The sequence below is a fragment of the Zea mays genome, chromosome 2 (genome assembly GCF_902167145.1).
Source record: "Zea mays cultivar B73 chromosome 2, Zm-B73-REFERENCE-NAM-5.0, whole genome shotgun sequence".
Taxonomy (NCBI): Eukaryota; Viridiplantae; Streptophyta; class Magnoliopsida; order Poales; family Poaceae; genus Zea; species Zea mays.
In genome coordinates, this window is record NC_050097.1 from 167,314,994 (window position 1) to 167,325,885 (window position 10,892).

Below are 10,892 nucleotides of genomic sequence, written 5' to 3' on the forward strand. Positions count from 1 at the left end.
CCGCAGCTGAACTATCTCCTCCCCAGAGCCATTCGACCCACTGGCCGACCCGGAGACAAAGAAAGCAATAGAAATTATTAATATGGCCGAAGCTATTGTAGACGAAGTTGTTACCAAACTGCTAACCGAAGCTGCAGAAAAAGTTCTGAAGGAAGAAAAGTAGCTATTGTGAAAACATTTCTAGAATATTAATGTAACATTTGCTGAACTAAGTTTGTAATTTTTTATGTTTACAATTTTGAATCTAATATGTAAGTTGTTTATAATTTAATTCTTTGCGATGCATAAAATTTTACATACATACCGTTTTTGAGCCTTCGGCGAAAAAACACCTTCCCTTCTTTTCATGCTTCGTAAAGAAGAACTTTTTATGCCTCGTAAGAACATCCACACTTCGTAAAATCATCAATGCTTCGTAAACAATAGGTCCCTTCTTGCACATTGGAACTGATGAAGTTGTAATCCTCAGTTCACTTTGTGCCTTAGCACTTTTTCATTTCTGTAAAGCATTCTCTGAAGATCGGCTTCGTTTCCAACTCATGTCATTGATATGATATGATGTATGATGTGATGCTATGCGATATGATGCGATGACATGATGCAAGGAATGATGCTGATGTCGAAGATACAACCTGTGCGTTTCCTAAGGAACAATCAAAATCTCTTTGCCGTTTATTTTTCGGCTTCACCGCTTATTTTTTGGTGTAAGTTCTGCATCCCCTTAGGAACGTCTTTTGAACTTCTTCGCCTTCTATTTTGGTGGTATTCGCGTTGACTTTTCACGCTTCGCCTTATATTTCGGCGGTATTCGCGTTGACTTTTCGCGCTTCGCCTTTTATTTCGGCGGTATTTGGCTCTACATTCCCTTTGGAACGACTTTTGAGCAGAAAACTTACACTGCGCTCCCTTAGGAATGACTTTTTGTAGCTTCGGCAACTTACACTGCGCTCCTTAGGAACGACTTTTTGTAGCTTCGGTGAGACTTGCAATGTGGTTTTTAACTCTGCATTCCCTTAGGAACGACTTTTGAGCTTCAGTATTCAGCAATTTTTTGAGCTTCATGAATATGTGGAGAAGATATATTTCATTATGACAAGAACGAAGTTATTACAAGAAATTAAAAATGGTAAGGAAACTAAGTTTACATCGATTGTTCCTTATTAAAAAGAAAATAACAATGAATATAAAAATGCTTCGGAGGTAGGATATCTCTTAATAGATGTGTTTTGATTCCGGCATAGTACTATTGACTGTGCGGGCTTCGGATTCCTCCCTGAAATCTCGCTGCTGATGGGTCTGCTGGCTCCCTTCTGGTTGCTGACCTCGTGAATAAGCAGGTTGTAGTAGTGGTGGAGGTGGAAGCTGTGGCCAAGAAGCATGTGGCTGACTAGCTGAAGCAACCGAAGCTGCAGGATGATTACCCACATATTCTGGAATGTAGGGTGAATGACACGAAGTAGTGTGCAGGACCTGCTTCGGTTGACTTTGCCTAGCTTTGGCTTCTGCGATTTCCTTCTGCTTTTGGATGGTGATTTGGCACATTCTTGTAGTATGGCCCTTGTCTTCACCACAAAATAGGCAGTAGATTTTCCTGGGCTGATCCCCATATCTTCCTCCGAAGCCCCTGGCGCTGAAGCTTTCTTCGGCGGCATGACGAAGGTCGGTGCTTGCCGAAGGTGGTCAAAAAAGGGTTCACCGGAGGTGGGCGCCAATGTTTGGGACTTGTTCTCAAATGCTATAAATTGAGAACAAGGCAACACAAGATGTTAAATGTTAAAGCCCTTCGTCCTTCGAAGCATTATTTCCCTTAGGATATAATGATCTTCAGACGAAGGTCATGAAGGACATACCTTCATCATTATTGCAGTATACGTTAAGTAAAAGAAGAAGAAGCGTATGAAATATAGGAAACAATATAGGGAACAATATATACAATCACATAACATTATTAATTCATTTTATATAATCATGGAAAGGCAGGAACAATATTGAATTACAAAAAGTACCTTCGGCTTGATAGAAGGCAAAAAGTACAAGTGTGACACAAAAGCAAGTACAGATCTGCGTGAACAGTACGGGGGTATTGTTCATCTATTTATAGGCACAGGACGCACCCTGTGAGAAATTACAATCATGCCCTTTACATTTATTATTGACTTATAGATAATCCACCGAGGTCTAAATAGCCTTTCCCTTTTAAGTCGGTTCCCTTTTCTGCCGATATGTCGAAGCTCCCTTGCACGTAGCTTCGGCGCAGCGTCAACCTTCGTGTTGTTCGTCCTTTTCACACTGCGTGGTTCTGATCCAAGTCCGAAGGCACCTGTTCATATACTACACTCGGGAAACATTGTTAAATCATGTTTTTGAGGACCTTCGGAGGACGAAGGCCCCCAACAGTTGGACATCCCCATGGTGATGAACTAGGCCTAATGAATCCATTCTCAAGCAAGTCTTGGAGTTGAGTCTTGAGTTCTGCCAATTCATTAGGCGGCATTCGGTACGACCTTCTAGACATAGGAGCCGTACCGGGCTTTAGTTCAATCACAAACTCTACATCCCTTTCTGGAGGCAACCCAGGCAGGTCTTCAGGAAAGACGTCCGGGAGTTCACATACCACCGGAATATCCTAGATTTCTGGTATGATAGCTTCATAAACTTGCCCAGATGGTTTGACTGGGACAACTACAGGGATGGATAGTTGAATCTCTTCATGGCCATGGCTCAATTTGATGGTCCTTAAGTCTATGTTGATGATGGCCTTATACTAGGCCAGCCAATTCATGCCTAAAATCACATCTATGTCTTGACCCCTTAAAACAATCATGTTGGTAGGAAATTCCTGTCCGGCCAACATTACTTGTATGTGGAAGGCTACTTCCTTAGTAAATATTTGTCACCCAGGTGGATGGATAATAAATCCTTCCCTTGATTCAGTGCAAGGAATGCAATGCTTTTCCACAAAATTCTTGCTTATGAAGGTGTGTGATGCACCAGAATCGAAGAGAGTAACTGCTGGATAATTGGCAACAAGGAACGTACCCATCATTACCGACTCGCCCTCCGGTGTCGTAGCCACTTGGGTATAATAAATTTGTCCTATTTTCTTGAAGTTCTTACATGTTGAAGTATTAGCCGTGTTCCCCTTTCCTTGGTTGGAGTTCCCCGAGTTCTGTTGGAAGTTGGTTTTATTTTGCTTCGGATATGGGCAGTCCTTGATGAAGTGTTTGGACTTTCCACAATTGAAGCAACCAGTGGAAGAACTGGGGAGAGAAGAGAAACGAGTACCAAGGGCACTCGACTGATTGGTAGGAGCGGGAGCAGTAGTGGGACGAATAAAGACAAGCTGCTTGAATGGGTAGGAAGCTGGGCAAGACGAAGAACGATTTTGATTAAAAGGTCGGATCACCAACCTGGTTCTCTTCTTAGGCCCTTGATTTGACCTTTCACCTCCAAACCCCTTTGCTTTTCTGTGTCCTGCATTTTTGGCTTCCACTACCAGTGCTGTACTGACAGTCCTACTATAAGTAAGGTCCAAGCAGGTTGCCATTTTCCGTTGAAGCCTATCATTAAGTCCTCTCATAAAACAATTCTTTTTCTTCAGATTTGTATTCACTTGGTCGATGGTATACTGAGTAGATGGTTGAATTTGTTGAGATACTGCATTACAGTATCTCCCCCTTGCTTTAACGGATGGATTCTTCTTGTTTCATATGGAGCACTCCCTCAGGAACATAATGCTCATGGAATGCTAACTTGAATTCCTCCCAAGTGATCTGATGTCTAGCCGGTTGAACTGCTACAAAATTTGCCCACCAAGTACTGGCAGACCCTCTTAGCTGTTGTGCAGCAAACAGTGGCTTTTGTATCTCTGTGCAGCGAATCAGTCCAAACTTCTATTCCATAACTCTTACCCACTCATCAGCCTCTGAGGTTCTTCTGCTTTAATAAAGAGCGGGGGTCGAGTCTCAGAAAATTCCAAATATGTAGTTTCACGCGGTCCTTGCGGAGGAGCTCTCCCACCATGCTGCTGGAACTGATTGCACGCCATTTCGCGCAAGAAGCGTGTATTATCCGCAGCGACATTGACCAGGGCAGCGATAGCCTCAGCCAAAGTCGGTGGTACTGGTGGCGGGTTAGGAGTATCTTCCCGACCGCAGGAAGTCTCCGCACCATCATGTGCGCGAGTTCGTGATGGCATCTGAGGCAAAGAAACATTTTGGAAAAATATAATATGCCAGCATACACCATCATATTACATTACTAGAATGTAATTATACAGACTCCAGCATACAACTTGACTTCATTACTTATTTTACATAAGTATAATATCTAAACTATACTATTCTAGTCTTCGTCATCCTTTGTTGCTTCATTTCCTGCTGCAGGAGACCATTCGTCAGCAAGGTTCATGGAAGGAGGGGCCTAAAAAGGTCCAACTCCCCATTAGGTCCTTCACTTGCTGTCCCCGATGGTCCGTCTCCCATTGCAGCAACGTCGAAAGGCACGTCAAGGTGCAGTCAAGCATACAGTACTTGTACTTCTTCATGTAAAGTATTACAGTATACTTGCAAGCTGTCGAGGGCCGCATTAAGATCTGCCACACGAGCTCGAGCTTTTGCTTCGCGGTCCTGAGCGATCGAACGCGAGTTGACAGCCCAATCAATGGTTGAATCCCGTTCTGAAATCTCATATTGCAAGCGGCTGACGTCAGCTGACAATTCAGCTATACGTTGGTTGTCCTGCGCCCATGCCCTATTCCGGTGACGTAGCTCTGACCGAAGTTGTTCCACCTTGGCTTCCAGGTCTCCGATTGGGTCATTGCTGCCACTACTACTTCCTTCATGTCTGCGGGCTAGCTGATGGCGAGGCACACCAAAAGGTCCAGTAGATTTGTGTGTTGTTTTCCTTGTACGCGCCATGTCTCCATAAGAGGGGAAGATTTATTAGTATATTCTTAAACATGATGCATGCATATTCTAATAATCATGGAGTCAACCTTTGTTGATCCCCAACTCCCTATATATTGCACTCTATTACCCTGACTTTACAAGGTAAGGGGCTACCAGGAAGTGGTAAGGTAAGAATGAAAGAATATTTCTAGGTAAGTGTTTTAAAAATTCTTTTTTAAGTACTATGTAATATTTGGAGAGATGGGCTTCGCTCCGATACCAGCTGTGACGGAACCCCCTAAGGTATTAGGCCCACCTACAATTGTCCTTGTCCTAAAGACCTTGGACAACCCTGTAGATGCACCTAATCACTCGACAAGTTCGGTAACTGTATCCTCATCATTTCGCCCAAGAGCGATTCACCCGTCACGCAGATATTACATCACATCGGAGGAAAGAATAAGCAGAAGCAAATTACAATACTTAATTTACATTCATCAAATATAGAGAGTATTATTATTATTACAATACCAGGGTATTTATGAGTGCATAAAGTATTATTATTACAGACCAGGGAGGCAAAACACCCTCCCGCGCATAAGATTATTGTTTTTAAAGTGGGAGGCCAACATCCTCCCGTGACTTCACTGTTGGGGCTCGTCCTTGGATACCACCTTTGAACACTGTTTCCTCACTTACAACAACATGGGTTCGAAAACCCTGAGTACGGAGTGTACTTTCGCAAGTCTTACCCGACAAAAGAAAAGACTCTCAAGGATATGCTGGCTTGAGGGAGTCAAGGTAAGGCTATTAAAGAATCAAAGTCTCTATTTGTAGAAATGCTTACTAATAGTGGATCCTTAAAAATCCAATTTTATTAGCAAGTTAAGTTATTACCTGTAGCTAGAGTTCATTCTATCCTAGTTCAAGCACTTGGCCTGCACTAGCCATCTTTTATCACCCTTTTTCTTTACTGGATTGCTACGTGTAGGGCAGTGACCAAGTCTTCATATCGGAGAAGTAACAGCGATCTGAATTGATTAATACCAAGCTGGGGATCTCCAACCACACGACATATGTGGCACTTAACCCTTGCATATGTCAACTCGCCACCGGGTTTCTTAAGACCAGACCAGGTTCACGCCAACCGAGAGCACAGATACACCATCGTCCAGCCTCTTGCCATGGAGGGTACATGCTACTCTCACCATCTCTCCACTCCCATTGCGTGTTGGCCTTTCTAGTATTAGTCTGCCCAAGGCAAAGCTTACCCATGATGAGGCATGTGGCCAGTTAAAAGGTCCTCAATCATCAAGCCTACATCGACACGGTCCTTAATCGACTCAGACGGAGACACTACACCGAGACTCTCTTCTCGTGCAAGTCACCCGCCCGATCTTAGCTTTATCATTTAAAATCCCAAAGTTTGGTACCTGGCCGAGGTACATCTTGTCCGACGTTGAACCCATCGCGGCCATGATGGATCCACCACCAAGGTTTTTTTTTTTGAAAACATCCCATTCCATCTGAAGCATCATCTTTTGTTAAAAACAAAACATTTTTGTTCTCTAAAGCAAGACTAAGCATCAGAAAACCTTTTTAATAAAATAGGTAATCATGGAAGGATAAACAGTTCCAAGGAAGGAAATGCAGCAATCGGCTTAACACCCAACTCCTGTCACCTAATGCATTATTCAAGTGATAAAGAGTTTAAAATCACAAGGAAAGGTAAATGCACCGGGGCTTGCCTTGTGTTGTAGGGGATTCGGGATCTGTTCCACAGATATCAAAATAAAAATAGTTCCCAACAGGTGGAGTTCTCAGTTGGTGGTGCATTCTCTTCTTCTTCAACACTTACTTCTTCTTCGTTTTCTATACATAACCATATATAAACATGAATGCTCATCTGATGCTATGAATATGCAACTATAATAGAAATACATCAAGTTGTATCTTGAATACAACTTTCCTTCACGGTATACCAGGAAAATTAGGGTTTTCTAAGTCAGTATTCTACTAGAATAAGGCAACTATTACCTAGAAAGCTAGGGTTTTGGGCATTTGGGATCAAACAGTGTCCAAAACATGTCAAACTTCACCCATGGGTTCTAATTATCACATTAAGTTTACCCAAAAAGTTTTATAATTTTTGGAGTTATTTAGTAATTTCTAAAATTCCAAAAGTTTAGGTTTAAGCCCTTTTAAATACTAACTAATTCATGGTTGGGGCTAAAAATCTTGGAACTATTTTTATTAAATACTAGAGGAATTTAGGAGTCTAGTAAAATTGGTCTCATATTTTTAGTATTTTTATAGAATTTTCTATAAATTCCCTAATCTGTCAGCAAAAAGAAAAAGAGAAACAATGAATAGTATTGGGCTCAATTCAGCCCAAGTCGGCCCGCAGATGGGAGAACCACGCTCACGCCCGCGCTGGCGACTTTACACCGAGGACCCTGGTTATTCAAATAACTCGTAAAGAGTCCTTAGCACTATTCCTCTGTGTCTCTGACCTTCGCAGTTAGGCCACTGCACTTCTATTTCTTCACAGCGCCAGGTCCACGACGGTGGACGGCGACGAGCATGTCTCCGGCGAGCCTATACCGGCCAAGATACGCTGTCGGTACCCTGAAACTAGGGTACCCCTTACTGCTGTATAAAAACGCAGTACCCACGCGACTATTTTTAGTCGCGTGGTAAAAGAGCTGTATGTGGGACCAGGCCATGACTCGCCCCAACCTCGGGCGACTACTCTAGGCCAGCAACAGCACCTGACCCCACCACATGGGCGGGTCCGGTGCCTCCACGTGTCCAGACAAAGTGACATACTCTGAGGCATCACCATTGAGTCTGGACCCCCATGGGAAGGTGTCGGACCCCTGTATATACGGTCCGGGCCTCCAGGTTTGGTCCAGGACCTCCACGTGTGCGAACCGAACCCCTGGAATGGGATCCGGACCCCCTATATGGGGTCTAGGCCGCCCACAGTGGGGTCCCAGGGTTCCAGGACAGAACATACTCGGGCCTTAATCAGGACCCAGGCGGGGGTCCGGTGCCGACACGTGTCTAGACCTGATCTGGTGGGATCCGGACCTTATCGCATACACTCCTGCTCCCCGCCCAGGCAGAGACCCAATGCTGCCACGTGGCCTGCTGCGCGCGGCGTAAGCCAACGGGCGGAACCTGGCATGAAGCCTCTGGGCTACGCGCGTCTTTGCATTCATTACGGATAAGACGTGCGCCTGTCCATTCCAGTGACAGGCGGCGTGCCCAGTCCACGTTGCGTGGGTCGTGCTGTTACTCACATGTTACTAAAGCAAGGACAATGACTCACCATTACTCGCGTGTTTCCAAGAAAAGGGTTACTGCCTATCAATGTTGCATGGACTGCAGTCATCATGACTCCCGCTGATTACTCATGCGTTACTAAGGCGGAGGGAATCTGAACGGCTCCGCCTATACGCCTCTATGCACAACAGGCGTACCAGGCTACTTCGTATTCTACTGCAACAAGCCATCACCCACCTGCGGACACGGCAAGACATGGCAGTAGCCAGTCGGAGAAGCAACACAGCATCTAGCAAAGATCTTTGTGTGTTGTCAGCATTAATTATTCACATAATGTATTCCTTCCATTATGCTCCTGGGCCCGCATGTCGGAGCTCAGCATCCTTGTATGTACCTCCCTTAAACTATAAAAGGGAGGGGTCACAGCGTTACAAGGGACACGGTGAATACAACTTACAGACAGTGGAGGTAGGGTATTACGCTCCAGCGGCCTGAACCACTATAAACCCTCGAGTGTTCTTGTGTTCATCCAAAATTCACCAATCAGGCAAGCGCTTAGGCCCCCTCCTCATCTTAGGATTAGGGCGGGTGCATTCCACCACCCGGCTGGAGGATTTTCCCACCGACATTTGGCGCGCCAGGTAGGGGGCCTGGCCTTTGGTTTTTTGCCTATTTTCTTACTTGACATGATGGTTCAGATCGTCGAGCACCGCGACTTGTCTTCCGAGGACTTCCCGATGGAGGAAGGGGCAGCATCTTCTGTGCCACGAGCCTCCAACCGCCCTGTGCCTGGTGTTGCTGCTATGCACGCTGCGCAGCAGCACACGCCTGCACAGACATCCAGGACTCCGTCAAGGGCTGCTCCTGGTGGGGCGTTGTCTGCAGCCAGGGAGTTGCTATGTAACCCTCCAAGTTCCACGGCCTCGCCGGGGGGCCATGAGGCAGTGGCGCGAAGATGTCGACCGTCTCCTCGGCCTGGCCCATCCTGACTCGGCTAGGTCCAGGCCTCGATCATTCCAGCGTCAACGCGAGGCATCAGCATCTGTGCGCTCACCCTTAGTGAGGGGTGCATGGACTGACGACCTGCGGGCAGAGCTCAACCGCAGGCGTGCGGGCGAGGATGCTCGAGTCTCTCTAGAGAGGGTGCGTGAGCACCGACAAAACTTCGAGGGTCGCAACCTCAACCAAGACTTCGTTGCAGTTGCACCACAAACTCCAAGGGGCGCCCGAATCTAGGTGGGTGTCCCATTGATCGGCGTAGGCCGTGCCGCACTAGTGGATCATCTCCGCGCGGTGACTTGGCCACCCAAGTTCTGGCCACACCTGCCGGAGAAGTACGACAGTACGTCAAACCCGTCGGAATTCTTGCAGGTCTACGTCACCGCCATTACGGTAGCTGGTGGAAACACTGCCGTAATGGCAAGCTACTTCCATGTAGCCTTGATCGGGCCGGCCCGGACCTGGCTCATGAACCTCACCCCGGGGTCGATCTACTCCTGGGAAGAGCTATGTGCATGGTTCACAGCAAACTTCGCTAGTGCTTATCAGCAGCATGGTGTGGAGGCTCATCTCCATGCAGTAAGGCAGGAACCCGGGGAGGCTCTCCGGGCTTTCATCTCCCACTTCACCAAGGTGCGAGGGACTATACCTCGCTTCTCCGATGCCTTCATTATCACTGCTTTCCGATGGGGGTGCGTGATGAGAAGATGTTGGAGAAATTAGCGGCGCATGACGTAGAAATCGTCACTACGCTCTTTGCTCTGGCCGACAAATGTGCCAGAGCTGCCGAGGGTCGTGCATGGCACTCGACACCACAGACCGGAGTTACCTAGATGGGCGGCTCAGGTGCCACCACCCAGGGCGGTGGCAAGAAGAAGAAGAAGAACCACGGTCACGATAAGCCGCAATCTGGTGCTCCGGTCACCGCAGCTACGGTTGGGGGCCGGGACGAGCGCGGCAAGCGCCCACGGCAACAGGGAAGTAACAGTGGGTCATGCCCTATCCATCCCAACAGTCGCCATAGTGCCTCGGAATGCTGAGAGATCCTCAAGCGTGCGAAGCGCGTCAGCGAACAGTGCGAGCAGGCCTCCAAGGATGGCTCGCTGCCTCATCGCCGACCTGGCAAGGAGAAGGTCAACGAAGGTGACGCGGCCGCGGGAGAATGGGACCTCGGGTATCAGTCCCCCGAGCAAGTCCTCAAGGACATCCTCACTGGATACTCCGACTCCGGTGATGACAACGACCGCCGCAAGAAGTTGTACGTGATGTATGGCGGAAGCTGAGAGCTCACCTTTCGTAGGAATGTGAAGTCCCTGCGCCGCGAGGTCCTTACGACGATCCTAGGGGTCCCGAAGGCAGCCCCACATCAGCGGTGGCGGAGCACCACTACCTCCTTCGAGGCATCCGACTACCCTGAAAACATGGCAGGGGTCGGCATACTACCACTCATCATCGCCCCTGTCATCGCCAACATGAAGCTACATCATGTCCTGATTGATGGTGGGGCTGGGCTCAACGTCATCAGTCATGTTGCGTTCAAGCAGTTGCAGATCCCAGGATCCCGACTGGGACCCTCTCACCCATTCTCCGGAGTGGGCCCTCAACCGGTGTATCCCCTTGGGAGCATCGCACTCCCGGTTACATTCGGGACTGAGGAGAACTTCCGCACTGAGAACGTCCAGTTCGACATTGCGGAGGTTAACCTCCCTTTCAATG